Source organism: Cryptomeria japonica, chromosome 10, assembly GCF_030272615.1.
Source record: "Cryptomeria japonica chromosome 10, Sugi_1.0, whole genome shotgun sequence".
NCBI lineage: Eukaryota > Viridiplantae > Streptophyta > Pinopsida > Cupressales > Cupressaceae > Cryptomeria > Cryptomeria japonica.
Window position 1 is genome coordinate 181,351,361 of NC_081414.1, and position 19,532 is coordinate 181,370,892.

General features: G+C 32.3%; 1 long non-coding RNA gene across 1 annotated transcript in view; it reads left to right on the top strand.

Moving 5' to 3' along the window:
• The window catches only part of LOC131045480 (uncharacterized), a 34,410-nt gene extending 17,969 nt beyond the window's left edge, over nt 1-16,441 (top strand). Inside the window, exon 3 of the long non-coding RNA XR_009105816.2 lies at nt 15,962-16,441. This is a non-coding gene — a long non-coding RNA (uncharacterized LOC131045480). The remainder of the gene's footprint in view (nt 1-15,961) is intronic.
• Nucleotides 16,442-19,532: the final 3,091 nt, after the last annotated feature.

A 19,532-nucleotide genomic window follows, 5' to 3' on the forward strand; every position in this document is an offset into this window, starting at 1 on the left:
AGTAGGCATGGTGGTAATGCACTCTTCTCTGGGAGAAGTTTGAAGTGAAAGCCCTTGTTCCATCTTCTGCGAGTAGGTATGGGGGTGAAAGTATAGTGTTGTGTCGCACTTTAGGCTAAGTGCGAGGGAAAAAAATGCTACTCGGTCGAGTCTGCATGGTGCCACATGGCACCTACGTGGAGGAGGGGTGGTGGGGTATATTTGGTCGAGTCCCGACGACTGCACTTAGCATCAAAATATGAGGGAAAGGGTTCTCGTGGACGGTCCCACCGCTTGGGGGGACTCGATCGAGGCTGCCTATGTGGCATCCCACATGGCAACCTACTCAACAAAACCCCCCCAATTTGCAGAACTTTCAAGTTCTGCTAAGAATTAGACCATCAATTTTTATTTCAAAAAAAATAAATTAAAAATACCCTTTCCAAGAGCTTGAAGTGAGGAATGTTGACATATAATTTTTATAGAATTTCAATTAGAATTAGTATATTAAAATTATAAAATACTACAAGTAGGTATATTAACATTCAAGAAGACTCTGATTCGAAAAACAAAAAAAAGTAGTAAATCATATCAGAAAAATTTAAAAATTATATATAACACTAGAGGAGAGAATCCTCTTCAAGAATATATTTATATTTTTTGGGATTGCTATAGTTTTGATAGGGGAAATTTGGTGGGAGACAAAAATTGTCAATTTCGGGAAACTTTGACTTTGAATTGTTATAACGGTGAAAATATCCATCGAAATCAGATTTTTTTTTCTGCACTAGCTATGGATGTCATCTAAAACATATTTCAAAATCAGAGGAAAACAAGATTATTTACATATAGTTTTGTGGTGGGAGGTGAAACCCCTAATTTGCAATATTTTTCAATAATTGAAAAAATGACTTTAATAATAAAAAAAACATATCATTTCTTGTTCCAATTTTTTTTAAAAAATAATAGGCATAAACTTCATCCGGTTTTACACATTTCATCAGTTTACATAATCTTCAAATACCAAATAGAAATATCACTTTTGTGCCACTGAAGTTGAATGTTTTGTTGTTGTTAGCCTTTTCCTTTATGAAAGTGAGACACAAGTTTGTACTTTTACCCATGGTGGATCCACCCTCTGCAAGTAGGCATGGTGGATGTCATGGAAGAAATTCCATGATGTAGCACCTGTTTTTATCCACCCTCTGTGAGTAGGTATGGTGGACCCACCCTCTGCGAGTAGGCATGGTGGATGTCATTCCATGACTTAGCACTTGTGTTTGTTCACCCTCTGGGAGCAACTATGGTGAACGTCATGTTGAGATGACATCATGTTTCCATCCATGGGAGTGGCCATGGTGGTTGTGTTCATGTGTAATTCCATTCATTGGAGCAGCCATGATGGACCCATCCTCTAGGAGTAGCCATGGTGGTTCTGTTCATTTGCATTTTTCATGGGAGTAGCCATGATGGTTGTCACTATGTGACTCGGTTATTGAGAAGGAATCCTCCCTAGCTAAGAGGGAGTGTTGATGTATAGCTAGGTCAGAGCCTTCTAGGGGCTGACCTAGCACGTTTGATGGCTAAGTGGCCTGTCGACCTTAGCCATAATGATGATATAATTTAATATGTAATCATGGGCGGCAACATGTAACTTGTGTAACTTGTAAAGCAATTAGGTCTGGCCCTAAATGGGCGAACCCCTTGTGCAATAATGTAACTTGTCAACATGTATTGGTCTGGCCCTAATTGGGCATCATATATAACTTGTAATTAGGGCCAACCTATATGTAACTTGTAATTAAAGGTATGATCCTATTCTTGTTGCCAAAACTACAAGGCCGACTATGATCTATTGGAGGCATTAATTCAAATATATACAAGATGATTTGTGATCATTCTACAATCAATAAACAATCAACAAATTACCTATCTCTGCAATCAATGATTTACTTCTGCATGTCAATCATCCTAGACCTGGGAACTATCTCCTTATTGGCAAATTATCTAGGGCTGACAGACTGATCAAAGTGTAGCGAATTCATCAGACAAGGACAACGAACTTGTATTTAGATTGGCGAACTTCATTTAGATCAACGATCACCTTCATTTTGGGTTGCCAAATTGATTCACAGTGACAACGATCTGCCCTTGAAGGATAATTGATTAGATTATTGTATGACAGATAAGTTTGCCCTAGTTTTGGTTATGCCCTAGCAAGGGAATATTATAAGTCTGCTACTGTGTTTTGATCTAATACAATATAATATATTTGTTGCTGGGTTTTTCACCTCCAAGAGGGAGGTTTTCCTAGGGTACTGTTGTGTTATGTGTGCTGCATTTGTTATTTTTTATTTACTGTTATCAGTCTGATCCTAAAATTAACACTAGTCACAATCCAAATAAGGGAAGGGCTGAAATTTTGATTAGATTCACTAGTTGTTAATACTTATCCTCTTTATTAATAAAAATGATTGCTAAATGCTTTCCTTTTGAGGGAAAGGCTAGATCTGAAGTAAAAGTGCTTGCAATTGAAATATACCTTGATGAAGTTTTGTTTGATCCTCATGCAAGTGTTTTAGGGCTTCATGTAGAATGTCTTCAGAGAAGGTTGATCATGGATTCCATCTTGAATGCATACACTTGACTTCACTTCTACTCCAATGCTTGATGAATGGCTGATTGCTTGCTCACTTCAATTGAATTAGGATCATAATTTTGCCTCTTGAAAAAGTTAGGTTTCAAATGAGAGGGGTAGACCTCCTTTTATACTTGATTGCCCAAAAATTAATTAAATTTTCAGAATAGGCTAACACAGGATCAAATTTCTCACTCATTTGAGATGGCCGCTTTGGGGACCCAAAATGGGCCCTAATTTAGAGGACTAGTGTTGGGTGCCTTGGTCCTGTCAATCAAGACTAAAGAAAGTGAAAAAGAAGGATTCCAGGTGGTGTGAGTAGAATCATAACGAGCATCAAGCATCGAAAGGCGATGCACCAAGGTGAGGTCTAAGAGAGGACAAAATTGTATGCAGATACAATTTATAACACTACATTTAGCCTCCACTTTAGCAGGAGTATGAGACTAAGCATACTCATGGTAAAATACAAAGTCAAATTGCAAAAATTTTACCAAGATATTTGGGAGACAAGACACACCAAGCCCTTAGGGACTTTAGGATCTTACTACTCTAATACCAAGATAAAAGGGACAACACATGAAAGATAAAGAGAGAGAGAGAGAGAGAGCATGACTGCACTTACCTAGTAAGATTTTCTTACTATGAGTCATGAAAAAGACAAATACCAAATTAGAAAGCAAAAGGCGCGGTTTGCAAAATAACTTGAGTATCAAAAACATGTCATGGTGTGTGCATAAAGTGTAACATTGAGTGGAGTGTATGCCCCCACATTAAAGTGATTGCATATGCCTTATCGGGAGCAATTGCTTTAAAGTAGCATGCATCCAAAAGACAAGCACATTACCACAATGAGATGCCCCAAAGAAAGGACAAATCAAAGGATAATGGTCACAAAACACATAGGAAAAGCACATTAGGGATTAACTATCTCTAGGGCTAGTATGCTCTTATGATAAATAATGTATATCAAAGATATTTGTATTGAATTGACTTCATCCTTAAAGGTACTGGAACTACAAACACAATGGAAGAAGAGTACTAGAGAGAACAAACAAGTGTCTTTTTGAGTCAACATGGAAGAGAGCAAAAAGAGATCTCAACGCTTTGCATCGTCCCCAAGCAGACAATACAAGAGCACAACATATAAAAGAATTGAGATACAAATAGAATAATGTCACAATGGATTCAATCTCTTTATTACCTTGCACCAATGGAGTAACAAGGGTCATCCAAAGAGAACCTAACATAACAAAAAAACATGTCAAGCAACACATCGCAGGGGGAGAACATTACAAACAAGCAAACACACAAAAGAGAATCCATGACACAAATGAAGATAATCAAACAAATCATCTACCTCCCAATATTGTTGAACATCATTTAGGGATGGTGGATAAGATGCAAGAGGAGTTACTTCGAGCATAATAGATGGAGCTATTGCAAGTTCCAAACAAGGAGCATGCTCTAACGACAAGTCACTTTGTTTGACACTAGAAGCTAGGGTTGATGCTTTGAAAAATGTGAAGATAACTTATGATTAATCTCAACAAGCTCATACATATCATCAGAATCATTAGAATCAACATTGTTAGCATGGACAACATTATTATTGTCCATATCATCATCTTGATTAATAAAAATAGGATCTCTAATATGAAAAGAGGTTGAACCATAATTTTTCTTAAGCATTTTGAATTTAGGTGATTTGATATGAACTTCCTCCCTAGGGTTAGGCGAAGGTTGAACAAATGGGATCAAGTCAATATTTAGTGTCTTTAGACAGGAAATGGTTTGGGATGCAAGCTCATGAGCCTTACAATGACGTCTTTGTCGGCGTTCTCTTGCACAACGATTCCTTTTAGTTTTAGTTGAGACTCGTGAAGGTTTAAGATCAATGGATATAGGCTTCTTTTCTTCCCTTATAAGAGGAGGAACAAAAGAAACCCCATTAGGTTGAGGGAGACTTGATGTCAAGTGCATTCTCTTTTCTAGGAAGTTGCAATTCATCGGGCTACCATTTTGTAGAGGCCAATAACATTTTATAAATATTACACTTGTTGATCAATGAGCACATTTTAATTTTCAATCTTCAAAATATAAATTAATGGAAGCAAACAACAATTTGTGATTGGCAAAAAAGAAATGTTTTAATCACTGATTAATATCAATCCTTCCGCAATAGATCCAAGTAGGAACTAATAAGGTTAGAGTTATATGACATCATTGGAGACATGCAATGTTAAGGATATAATTAACATGATCATTTAAACACATCATTGGAGGTAACTTATGTGTGGGAGTAAACCTAAGAAAATATTGTATTGTAATTGACTCATTTGGACACATCCATGAAAGCTCAAGAACTGATGATTATAGGTTTGAAAGGTCTTGGACTTAAAACTTTAAATATTTCTATAATGTTACATAAAAATTGGTTGAGTGAAGGCATGAAGTTTAGACATAAAATTACAAAACATAAAGCCCACAATGTTTGTTGTGAGAAACTTGTTCTTGTTCGCTATTACATGGCTTGAGCATCCACTATCAGTGTATCTTTGGTTTCTTTCATTTTGGGCATGAGAAGTTGTTTGCACATGCATGGAATTCTCTTTTTTCTATTTTATTTTCTTCTCTTCCTTTTACACACTTTGTAGGTTCTGCTTTTTGTTCAACAGGGGTATCCACTTTCCTATCCAATTTAGGAGATTCCACAAAACATTTGTATAAAAACATGATATATGACTAGAAAGTTGTTGCACTTATAACATATAAAAATGTAATCCAAAAAAGGAGATAATGAATTATAGTTTCTATCTAAGAACCCAATAGAACTCTTGTTTTTCTCCCACATAAAATAATTTCTTGCATTTTCCCTACACTTTTTTGTCTTATGACCAAAATGATTACATAAAAAATAATAAACAAAGAAAGAATTTTTGAACTTGGTCATGTGAGGCTATCTTGAATTATTGTTTCTATCTGAGAACACAATAGAACTCTTGTTTTTCTCCCACATAAAATTATTTCTTGCATTTTCCCTACACTTTTTTGTAGAGGTGGGGATTTGTCACCTCCAAGATGATGAATCTCAGAGGACAAATCGATCCACTACCACCTCACTCAAAATGGCACTAAAGATGAGCTAGGGGATAAAAATGAAAAGCTAAGCTAATAGATTGTGGACAAGACTCTCGAATGACTCTATTGAGTCTATGTTCTTGGGACGATGGCGTGGAGCTAGGCCACCAGTGCGGCACACTGTCGTCCAGTACAAATAGAACACAAAAAATTGTACAAGGATAGCAGATACAATTATAATATTAAATAAATGTGGAAAAACAACAAGATAAACTAATAACACAGAATGAGAAATATTATAATGACTTGAGAAGATGGAAAAGAAGGAAGCTCACAATCGGTCCATGATTGAAGCCTCCCACCAAATGATCTCCTTCTTATGATTATAAACCTACACACAAGCAAGAAGGAAAATGTTGGGGGTTGTGTTTTGGAGTCTGCCTCAGTCAGACCCCCATTTCCACCTCCACTACCAACCCAGATAGATTGATAGAATAAAAGATAAATGCAAGATAAAATAAATGATATATGATAAATAATAGAAGTGGGATGTGATAAATCCCAAGATGCTCAAAGATGAGATAAATAGATAGATATTACCGAATAGGCTTGACAAAAGCTAAGAGAGTTGCAAGAGATATTGTGAGAGCTTGAGAGTGTTGTAGCAAACTAGAGATTGTTGTAGCAAGTGAGTGAGAGAGCAAGAGAAAGCTGTGAGAGCCCCAAAGAATAAGAGAGATTGTGTCCAGAATCTAGAGAGCTTGAAAGAAGAGAAATATGTATTTAAAATGAGAGAAGAGGAGGTAAAAAGAAGGTTGGCGATCCGTTTGAAAGATTCGTGATCGCTTCCGCTGACATGTGTAGGTGACAAGTGGAAAGGTGCTCTCAGAACCAACATTCGAACGTTGAGATTTCACAGGATGAACGTGCGGCGCACGAATGTCTGCATGACGCGCTAGTGTCCAAATGAATCATGATCAATGGTGACAAGAGACAAGGGAGACACATGGCTAACATGAAACAAAAGCTGAAGGATAGATACTGAAAGGTGTCTTGAGCATCTTGAGAGGGAAAAGGTTGATGCAAGGGCTAAAGTGAGCCTACTTAGGTGCTAGGGGAATGGACACCAAAGTGGTTACAAAAGATGTAGGTCTAATTACAAAGGGCTATGCAATTTTTGACACTACAAAAAACGTGCTATATGACTAGAAAGTTGTTGCACTTAGAACATATAAAAATGTAATCCAAAAAAGGAGCTAATGAATTATAGTTTCTATCTAAGAACCCAATAGAACTCTTGTTTTTCTCCCACATAAACTAATTTCTTGCATTTTCCCCACACTTTTTTTGTCTTGTGACCAAAATGATTATAGGAAAAATAATAAGCAAAGAAAGAATTTTTGAACTTGGTCATGTGAGGCTATCTTGAATTATGTTTTTTTATCTAAGAACCCAATAGAACTCTTGTTTTTCTCCCACATAAAACTATTTCTTGCATTTTCCCTACACTTTTTGTCTTATGACCAAAATGATTACAAGAAAAATAATAAACAAATAAAGAATTTTTGAACTTGGCCATGTGAGGCTATCTTGGAGAACATGTTCTTCTAAAACCCTTGTTGTATTTTTGAGTAACGTATTCTTTTATCTTCCATCTTCTTTCATTATTGATAGTCTGAGCTTGAGTGCATCTATATAACTTTTAGGGTTTTTTGCATTTGTCTTCTTTGGTGATTTTGGAGCCCTTAGATTATGATTTTCTTCAATGTTCTATTGATTTAATTTATCGTCAAGATTAGTTTTAATGAATGGTGACCTTTAGCAATGATAATGTCATCTAGAATTTTAGTGCTCTTCTCTAACTTCAAGCTTATGTTTAACCGAGTAGTTATTTTCTCTAGTTATTTACCCAAGGTAACAATTTGAGACTCTAGCTTCTCACAATATTCTTCCTTTTTCTTCATCTAAGTTCACACCACTTCTTGTATCCTATTTGCCTCTTGTAGTTGAATCTTCAAGGTGATTATGATCTTTTTTTATTTCTCAAGGCTTTGTGATATTTTTTCTTTTGAGTTATAGTTCTCTTCTTAATAAATTTTTATGTCTGCAATTTTTGTTTCAGATTATTTTTCTTAAGCTTCTTTATCTCACTTAGGGCACAAATGATTTCTTCTTCAAGATCCACTTCTCCTTCAATTTCAACACTTTCTTCTTCGTTTGTATCCATATTTTCTTTCACACAATTATCTTCACCTTTCATGACATCAACCCTTGTTTTTGTTTGCATGAACATAGTTTTTTCTCTATTAATGTCTAAGACACTCTCTTCAGATGAGCTTCTATCCCTTTTAGAGTAGGTGGTTTTCTTTTGTTTATGGAAGTTCTTCTTATTTTTGTATTGATGATTTCTACTCCCTTTTATTCTTATTATGATCACCTTCATGATTACTATCCTCTTTTTTACAATTTTCTATTTCATATGGACACTTAGTAGTAAAATGTCCTATTTTACCCCAATTAAATTTTTTAAATGGTAGCTTATCTTTGTATTTTCCAAATCCTTTTTTCAGCTTTCACAAAAAATGGGCTTCCTCCACATTTGACTCGTTGCTTGGTTTAGGCTCTTCATTCATCTTCTTTGAATCTTTTTGTTTCTTTGATGGCTTCCCATTTTTGGTCCTCGTTTCATACACAATGAAGATTCCATACAATTATTATACCTTTTATGAATTCAAATCCTTCACTTCTTCAACAATAAAAACTTTGGCATCAAATATTAAGAGGAGAGACCTTATTGCCTTTTTCATAATCAATGGTTCTTTGATATTTTTTATCAAATTATCTAATGGTGTTGAAAACTTTAGTCATACATAAGGAGGTAGCCTACAAAATTTTCATCTTTATTTTTAGGCTCTCAATCTATCTTCTATGAATTTGGAGCTCATACTTATTGAAATTGTCATCACCTTAATGTAGGTGTGGTGAAGTTTATCCTAGATCTATTTTTCTAACCTACAATGCATCACTTTGACAAATTCAAATTCTACCAAACTACACAAGATATTTTTCATGGATTTTGCATTGTTTTCACTAGCCTTCTTTTTGAACTGATCTATTGATGGGGGTGTTGGAGCTTGATAATGATTCGCAACTTATTTCAAAATATCAAACAGGTAGAGTCATCAAATAAATTCATATCCTTGTACTCTAGAACATGCATAGTTTATTTCATCAAATAATGGAGCTCTATTTGAGGAGAAACCTCCTTGAATAGCAATGTGTGCTCTTAAGATCTACCTTCTAGCAGTTACACTATTACTGAAGGAACCCACTATGATACCAAATGATGAGCAAACACTTATATTGAGAAGGGGGTGAATCTCTATAAGATAATATTTTACTTATTTAAAACTTAACAACCATAATAACAATAATATTAAGAACACACTAATATTGAAATTTATATGTAAACCCTTTTGGGGAAAACCACAAAGAATGATTACTCGGATTTACTATGGAAATCCAACCACAACAAAAATAAAATTATCTTACAATATTTGTAGGAACCACCCATTGGAGACATCAATCCCTACTTATAGAATTTGCAGGCCCACCAAACTTCTAGACACACCAATCTCCACAACTAAGCACCAACTCAACAAGAGACACCAACTCTTCTTTAGGAGACACCAACCTCTTCTACAAAGTTTCACCAACCTCTTTTATTTTTTTATATTTTCACACTTTACAAATATTCTCTATATTAAATCTACTTTGCATTAAATATACTTTACATTAAATCTACTCTATATTAAATCTGCTCTACATGAAATCTATTCTACTCTATATTTAAATGATAAAGTATTACACACAACACACTAACACACAAAATCGCTTCACCTTTTTATGTACCCATTCATGCACAAAAATAAAATACATTAAACACATAGGTTCATCATACAAAATTAAATCACAATATCAAAAACTACATGAGTTGGCCTCTAATTACACCTATTTCAAAATGATAAATTTCATGAGCCAACCTCCAATTACACCTCTTTGAAAATAATAAAATTCCATGAGTTGGCTTCCAATCGAACTCAATAGAATAATAAATTTCTTAAACTTTCATAATGACAGTATTTCCCACAATCCCACTCTCACATTAATGAGGAAATTTTCAAAAATCTCACTTCCTGAACCAAAAATGGTTTGATGTCAAAGACAAAATTTCCAACATATCTAAGTACCTTTAGTTTATTTATTTGATTTCCAAATTTATTTTAGCACATTACTCTAGGTAATTATAAATACCAACAATCCAATCCTACAAAAAATATAATTTGTTTATGTTCTTTTTAATTTACACTAAGGTTTTATATAAAATTCCCTCTATCATTTTGATGAACCTATGTGTTATATTCCCTCTTAGGGTTTTATCTTCTATTTTTTATTGCTAATTTTTAGATTTGAGACTAGTTCTGGTTTTGAGTATTGGTTATCTTTCTAGGGGTTTTATGCCAAGCATGATTTGAAATCCCGACTTATCGTTGATAAGAAGTTCTCACTTGAACCCTCTTATGGATCCCCATTCAATAATTAGGATATCACCATTGAGGCTAATCATAATGAAAAATAATTTTAAGCATGATATACATGAGGATAAGAAAAAATATCCATTTGTCAATAATACTTTTTCAAGAGCTTATGAATGTTGCTTCTATTTAGAGTAAATTGCATTTCTTCATAATCTATTTTTTTGTTGTCCCCTTTGGTTGTGGATTCTTCATAGTATTAATAGTATGATGGAATCTTCTAACTTTGCATCCATGCATTTTCTATACTCAATCACCCTTCTTTTACCGTTACTTTCTTTTCTAATCTGTGGGTAAATGACCTCCTCATACATACTTCCCATGTTATCACTTCTAGTGTGAAACCTACCTCTTATTTTCTTCTTCTAGTGTTCTTACTACCTCTCCTATTAATGTTTTACTCATTGCTCATCTGACTAGTTTTATCCCTTTATTTTTAGCCTTTAGTGACATGCTTTATTCTAACCCTACTATTATTACACCTTTCTCCTTACCCTTTAGTGTTGGTCCTTCCATCCCTCTAGTTCATTTCTTTTCCTTTTGTTCCCTATATACTTTATAATGCCTCTATTATTACCCATGCAATGACTACCACCACTATGAACTTTACAAAAGCTACATAGAGTTGTAAAGAAAATTAATTACATTCTTGGCAAGAAAAGTGCTATTACTTATTCTTTGACACATTGTATTTAAATTGTACCCTATTCATCACCCATTATTTTTGTGGAATGTCACTTTGGATTGATCATGACAAGATGAAATAATACTCATTTTAAGCCTTCATTACGGTATGTTTTGATAAGGTCTTAGCTAAGATATTTGCTCACACATTTAGAGGTTGTAATATTCAACGATTAAATGAAATTTGGTTTCTATCTCTATTTGTTATTTTAGCCATTTATAAAAGAATATGGGTTTAAAAATACCACTTCTAATTTTTTTGAGTGTTCCCATGGTTATAATTAGCACATCAATGACCATGGCATTCGATTTTGATCTCCTACTATTAAAATAAAATGTCATTTCACCAATGATGAGTTGTAAAGTATTTTCATTAAGGTCAGGTTGCCTTCTATTATGAGATAGCATCTAAATAACCAAACATGTTTTCTTCATGAACTTTTGTTCTCATGTTAATAATGTTGAACTTAAATTATTTGCTTCCAATGGTTTAAAACATGAGTTCTTTCGTACATCCTCACACCTTCTTACCCTTCCAATTTTCAAAAGGCCAATACTTCAAAAGTATGATAACAATAATGAAATCAATATTTCACCTACTGATCATTTGACTAGTTTCATCTCTTTATTTTTACCCTTTAGTGGCATACTTTCTTTTCACCCTACTAGTATTACACCTTTCTCCTTACCTTTTAGTGTTGGACCTTCCATCCCTCTAGTCCTTCCCATATCTTTTCCCTTTGTTCCAATTATTCTATTTTTTTCATCTATTAATGAATCACTTTCAACCATCATTCACAATATTCTAAAATTAGATTTATGGCTAAATGTCTTTTGTTTTGTTTATTAAAATTTTAAATTTATTTGAAAATTTCAATCTAAATAGTTACTAAGATTAGAACTATTTAATTTCTACTTAAATATCTTTATCAATTATTTTTATATTTACTAATTATATTCATTTAATTACTTTACCATAGATTTTGGAAAAAATATTTTATTCCCTTTCACAATTGAAAATTTATAATGAGCACGATGTGAAATATAAAGTTAAAAAAAAAATTATAATTATGATCTAATCATCTTCTAGTAATAATAGGAATGACATCTAGCTGATTCTATTTTTATTGAAATGCACTATAAGACTTATAAAATAAGCTTTAATGGATTGTAAATAAATGTGTTTAATTAAAGGTAGATGTGATATTCTTTGTATTTAAGTTTAGTTTTTAAAAAGGTGACATTGGATTTATAATACGTCCAAGATATTCCAAACCGCTAGGGTAGTGTTCTTTCCACCACATTCTACCGACCCTCCATTAGAAAGTCTTCAATGACAACATAGTTGTTCACACTTTATTTATTTTTTGGTTCAGTTTATGTAATTAATTATGTTTATTAATTTTATCATGTTGAATTATTTGTTTATCTTTTTAAAATTAATAAATAAAATTTAGGCATTTAAAAAAAATTATTTTCAAATATTAAAAATAATTACTTTATAAGATTTATCATTTTTATTTCAATAGTATTCTTTAATGATTAGTTAGTATGGTTGTATTCTTTTATAATGATGAAATTAATATATAATGTTTATTTCAATTTAATTTTGGGTTCATTTTTAGAGAATGTGTTGACATAATTACATTGCAAAGTGTAACAAATTTTTGTGTCAAGTTTGGCTCCTTCCTTAGTTTTTGTTCGTCCTCAATTACTTGCACTTTTACACATTCTAATACATTTGCCCTTATCTTTTTCCTATCCACATTAATTCTCATATGTTCTCATCATTTTTTAATGCAAATTTCTATACAAATTCACAACCACTCCCCAAGTTGTATCTTCTTTGCCTCAAGTCATTTTTGTAGTGCATAGGATTGATCTTGCATGATGTAGATCTAACCAACACCCTCCCCCCCCCACAAATAAATAAATAAATAAAATTTACTCCCACCTTTTTCTTATAGCCTTTAAAGCCAACTTGAAACACATTAGATGAAGATTGGTTATATCTTGGTATTTAAAGACATCCACTTGAGCATGAATTGACAAGTTGATCATTTGCTCATTATTTGCATTGACAAGAAACATCTTAAGATCATTTAGAATTAGAGCACTAGAAGGGAATACAAATTTTGCATTAGAATTTCCATCTAGGTCACTTGCATGCTTGTTTGTTGTCTACCAATCTTTGTTATGATTGTAAAGTCAATCTAATCAAGGGGGTCAAGCTAGGAGAACTTGGGCCTTGTGATCCTATGATCTCCTTAATATTTTTTCAATACCACTAATCCTTAATAGTCAATGAGCAAATAATTCAATGAATCAGAAAGTAGAAATATGAACTCTACTAAGTTAGGACTATATGTTAGAGATTAGATCCACCTAGACACATAATTGATCCACAATCTATAACCGACATAAGATTGATTATAGCTGTAATATGAGACAACGTGCATATGAAGCTTGTCCATTTTGTATAAAAAACAAGTTAGTGGAATATGTATCATATGAAGTTTATCTTTATTGTTGTTCCAAGAGTTTATTTTTATCCCTATGCATCTAATTTTCTAAAATAACATCCATTACACACCTTATCATTCCTAACAATCATTTTCATTAATCTAAGTTAATTTATACTTAAGCCTATTCATTTTATTTAATTCACCTAAAATAACCTTTAAAAAATATCGTAACTCATTTTATCTTCTAAATTTATTTTATACTTAATCGACTATTTTACTTAAATATTAGATATAATTCCATACCATCCACTTTCTCTAATAAATTAAAACTCATTGTAAAATAATATAAATCATATTTAAAAACAATAATTATTAAATAAAAAAAATGCACGCTGATAATATTATAAATACCCAATATCTTCCCATATCAAAGTTTGTTCCTATGTTCTTTTCATAAAATTATGACCCAATGACCAAATATAGCACACTATTAATTATTTAACTATTAATTAAATATTTGTTACTTAAATTTATATTTTATTAATTTAACATACTAATTTATTAATGAAACGTTAGCCAACGTCATCATCACCATTTTCAATTATATGAAAAATCAACCCAAAATTCATCTCCAAATAATTAAAAAGCTACAACCTATCAATATATTAATCCCCTGCTAATTAAAAATAAAAAATAAAAAAATAAATTTATATTAGAATTTCTTAATACCCCACATTCTAAACTTGTCTTTGTCAGCCTACCATCCGATTAGGAAAGAAAAGACAACACAGCGCCTTATTTTCAACACAATTTATTATTATTATTTATGATTGAATTTATTAAATTCCGTGTATATCTTGTAAAGCTAGATTGACGTAGAGATTTTTGTCTTTGGGTAGATGAAAAAGAATATTTAGCTGGACACCATTTTTATTTTATATTGAAATAAATCAAATTTCACATATAAAAGATATTACTGACAACAAAGCACAAATAATTATATCAGTTATGTTCGAGTTGTCTGAAAATGCTTTTAAGAAATTAGATGAAAACATGTTCATCAAAGCATATCATAGGTTTATGTACATCAATGGTATAATTATATCAGTTATGTCTTTGTTGAGTTGTCGAAAAATGCTCTTAAAAAAGTTAGACCAAAACATGTGCATATTTTGTACATCAATTATATTGGTTATGTCTTTGCTGAGTTGGATGAAAACACTATTTAAATTGTTAGACAAAAACTTGCTAACAACTTATTTTTAGACGTCATCCAATTCAAAAGTCAAAGATCAATTTTGACCAATAAAAATAGGACTAATATTTTTATCTTTTTCTAACGGATAAAAGTGTCAAATTACTATTGATCTTTTTTCATGGAAGATTTTATAAGGTACCACAAGCCTTTAAGTTGAAACCTTCTCGATGAGAATCAAACACTGAGGGATATCTATTTTCTTGCTAACAACCTCATTCTTTACGATGATCCGTACTGGATTTATTTGAATATTCAATTTTACTAATAGATCAAGAATGTATTGAATACAATTAAATATTTGATTATTAAAAAAAATAAAAATTTAAATAAATTTCATTTTTAAAATACAATCAAATAATTAATGAAGCTTGGAGTTGTGCTCATAACTCACCAACAATTCAAATCCATAGTAAATGCATTACATGTTGTAAAGTTTCTTACTACAATTTGCCTTCATTGTTGGATGGTGGTAGCTAAATAAACTGCCATAACTTTATTTTGAGAGACATTGAAAAGAACTAAGTATCTTATCTCTTTACCAAATATACAATTTATAGTTGGTTGTGAGGATTGAGGCACTTCTTCCACTTTTTCCTTTTTAATAATTGGCACATGGAGAAACTCTGACTGGCATTAGCTTTATTAAATATTGGAAGTTGATGGCTTTAAGAAACATGAATGATGAAGTTTTTGAAAGACAATTAGACAAACATATAGAGGGATGTGGGTTTGAGCAAATCCTAGATTAGGATTTTAGCATGCCCACATGATAATTAAGGTTGGTGACTTCATTAGTATTCCTATCATGAGCCTTTAAAGATAGTATCTTAGTCAAATGTGAATATATATATGTGTGGGGGTATTTGATGATAAATAAATAATTTTAGAATTGGAGAGTATAGATAATATTAATATAAATATATATATTTTTTTGTCAATGATAAGGAGGGTATTGAAATTTTATTTTGTGGGTGATTTGGAGACTTTTTGTTGTAGATTGTGTTTAGTGATCTAATTTTATAATTTGTGATGATGTCTATGATTGTAATTCTTTGACAAATCACTGGATGATTTGCTATTTACTTTGGTTATTCTTGTGTCACATTAAATGATTTTTGTGTGTATGAATTCAATCCTTGATTTGTGGTTTTGACCATTATCTATGGATTCAACCTATGTACTCTTAATCTCCTAGACCTTGTTTGCCATATATATCTAAATTTGCTAATATCTATAGATACAATTGGGGTTTGTTTTGCAGGGGATTTGCCTTAGTCATAGCCTTCAAGAGTTGATTCAAGGTTGTGAACAAGATTGAAGACACACTAAGCAACTATGAATACTACTTTACCTATTCTTTTCTTATGCATTCTAATGCTCGTTAATGATGCTATGTTGGTAATATTTCTCTATGTGATAATTTGATGGTCACATAAGAGGTTAACCAATGATTAGAAATAAACATGGTTTTAACTTTTGTACAACACCCTTATGTGCAAATTATATTATTTCATTCTCAAGTTAAAAAATAATGACTTGTAGGAAGCTCGGTCAACTTGAGCCTAATATTAAATTTGAATTGAAGCTTCAAGAGTCAAATTCACATTGTAGAATTGACCCAAGGTAGAGTATGTCAGTGTAAATATGGCCATTTCACATTTAGTTAGCATATCAAACTTTTAAGTTTGACCTATTCACACTAGTTAAGTCTCCACTTAGGAAATTTTAGCCTTTTGTCTCTCTTCATGTGGTTGTGACAACTATAATCACCTTTCGAGGTACATATTTTTATGCACACTTGACACATGCTCAAACACTTGTCATATGAGAAAACATGTGTTACACATTCGGAGCTCAAGTCATAAGTCCTTCCTAGCTACCTCCTCTACCCTGCCTTATATGCAAGGAACTCATTGTATGATTTATAATACACTCTTCAGATTATTGATATACATGTTTTTCTCCTTATTTGTTTACTAGTGGAAGGCTATTTTGGTGTTTCATTTTGATATTGACTTTTTCAACATGGTAACAGAGCCATAATTGCATATCCCTTCCCGAATCAAGGTGACTCACACTTATTACAGTGTTGTAGAGCCTAATATACATTACCATTGAGACTGAAAGGTCTTTGAAATAAGGAATTACCATTTGTTTCATCAAATTTGGAAACTTTTATTTATTAATTTTTTCACCTTTGTAACTTGCGATATCATACAAATCCATATGGATCTATACTATATGAAAAATTTGCAAAAAATAAATATATTTTTTAGCAAAGGGTTGATTTATGCCTCTACCCAATTTTCAATTTTGGTTGACAATTTGTTTGTTTGTAGATTTTTTTTTGGTTTAATGATAATATTTTGACTAAAAAAGTATGAAAATTCACTCTTGGTGTAGATATTTTCCCTCGTCATTTACTCATTTTATTTGAGCCATTATATCCCTACTAATAGCATTTGAAGATTCATTTTGAGTTATTCTTTCACTAAACAATAATTCTATATAAGGGTTAGAAGTATATCTACATTTGTGCATGTATTTTTATCTCTTGGTAAACACTAATTTGGCCTTAATCATAATGATTGCATGGAGTATTCATCTTCACTAAAAATATCAAACCTTAATAATTGGTTTGTGCTCTTTGTGAAGAAGTATTAGGGAGAATTCTCATAACTCAAACATGTAATGTTATAGAAGCATGGCAAACAAAACCTTGGTTGAGAAAGCACAAGGCATTTGGGGACTTCTCATTTTTGACCTACATACAATGCCCATACCCCTATTTTAATAATTTATACTCAAAGCCATAGGAATCTCCATAATAGTGACCTATGCCAACTCATGGCTTCACTTAGTGCTAAGGGTTTCTCTAGTAGCATCAAGGATTTATCCACATATGCTAGGGTCACTCCACATACATCTTTGGATCTTTCTCTTGTCTTGTATACACCAACTTCTATAGTGACAAATTCTATATATATTCAAAAGAGTTCACAAATTTTACTCAATCACAATCCATTTTTCTATAGTATTATCAAATTCTTATTGGTCTAGTTGTCACCATACATCCATAGTCCTTGTGATTCAATCCTATATGGTTCTTGAATTATCCTATCATCATTTTTCACATTTTAGCATTAGCTTGGAGATCTTTGTGCATTATTCAAAGATATCATCATGTGTATCATCATTGGCTTTGGATCATGTATAGAATTAAGAGGCATTTATCCTTCATGTTATTAAGGTAATATTGCATACTATGGCCTTCAAATACTTCCTTGTTGGTATGAGACGTTGCATTGATGATCAGGTGTTGTCATTGATGGCAACCGTTATCTGGTAAGTTAGATATCCAATCGACGATTTGTGATTCCTTCATTCCAAAAGATTGATTGAGGTCTAGAAAGGTCCGGTAAGAAGAACAATGTATCCGATAGAGTGTACAATTTAGTGGTCAACAAATTATTTTAGCTAAGTATTTTTCCTTATGGATCTAGGAGATGTATTTTGGATATCCAATTCACCCTCTTTCCAAGTTTGTGACCTTCAGTGTTAAGATTGGTGTTGGTTAGAAGATTCGGTAGACCGTCTTTTTTGTATAGCAATATTTTGATGTAGTAGTGTGTGAAGATTTGTTGTGTGGATTGTGCAGAGTAATTTTGATGGTTGTTTGTGTGTTCAAGGTCGATGAGCTGACATATGGGAAGCATGTGGACATATTATTTTGGTTTATTAGTTATTTTTGGATAAGATTGAGTCGACTTGGGTTACACATTTCATATTGTGTGTTATGCAGTTTCTAGGCCAACATGTAATTGATCTAATGTGATGATGCAAATATATTAGTCCGATTGATATGATCATTTGGGATGTTGTTCATGTTCGAGGAAGCATGTATGAGGGATTGTGTGCAGTTTCACTTGCGCGGTTGAGAGATATGTGCTCCGGTATGTGACAGAGAAGAGCAAAGAGATAGATCAATGGCAAAAGACCTTTTGCGCCTAACTAAAACTATAATTTGGAATTTGTAGATGCTATTATCCATTTTAGACACTCTTGTTATCCTTTGTAATCCTTGTAAGGCAGTGAGCCTTCCTCCAGGGGTTGTAGCCCTCTCTATTGTATTTAAGCAATGAGCTCTAGGTAGTGTGTCTGAATGCATGTGCATTACCCTTTGTAATATTATTATACTCTTGATCACAGTATTATAATATTGTGGGTCTCAATCCCATTATGGTTTTTCCCTTAACTGTGTTTCCATGTAAAAATCTTGGTGTTATGGTGTTGATGATCTTGGCTTTGAGTTTCTGCATTTACTTTACTTTATTTGTTTAAAGTGGTTGTATGATCAAGTTATCAAAGTTTAATTTACTTTACATTGATTAATCCCCCCCCTTTCAGTGTTCCCTTAATTCCAACATTCTGAACCTCACTAATAATAATATTAATGCATCCACAATGAGGATAATATTATCTCTAATGTTCATCCATATAACATACTACACACCATATCTTAGGTCGACTTGTGCATGAACAATCTTTGATCAACAAGTGGATTTATTCTAACCATTCCCATCCAATTTAATTTGTAGCCTTTTTCTTTAATCTTAATTCCATTAATTCCTTCCATTCTATAATTACTTATATTTTATGATTTAATAATTTTTACTTCTCCAATATTGTGTTTCCAATATGGAGGCATTATCTAATTTCTCATCAAAATTTCTAAATATTTTCCTATTAATTAAATATTTGAGATTTGATTCTATAAACCAATATAGATCATTTAATATTTTATATACTTATTATAGTTTTATACCTTTTTA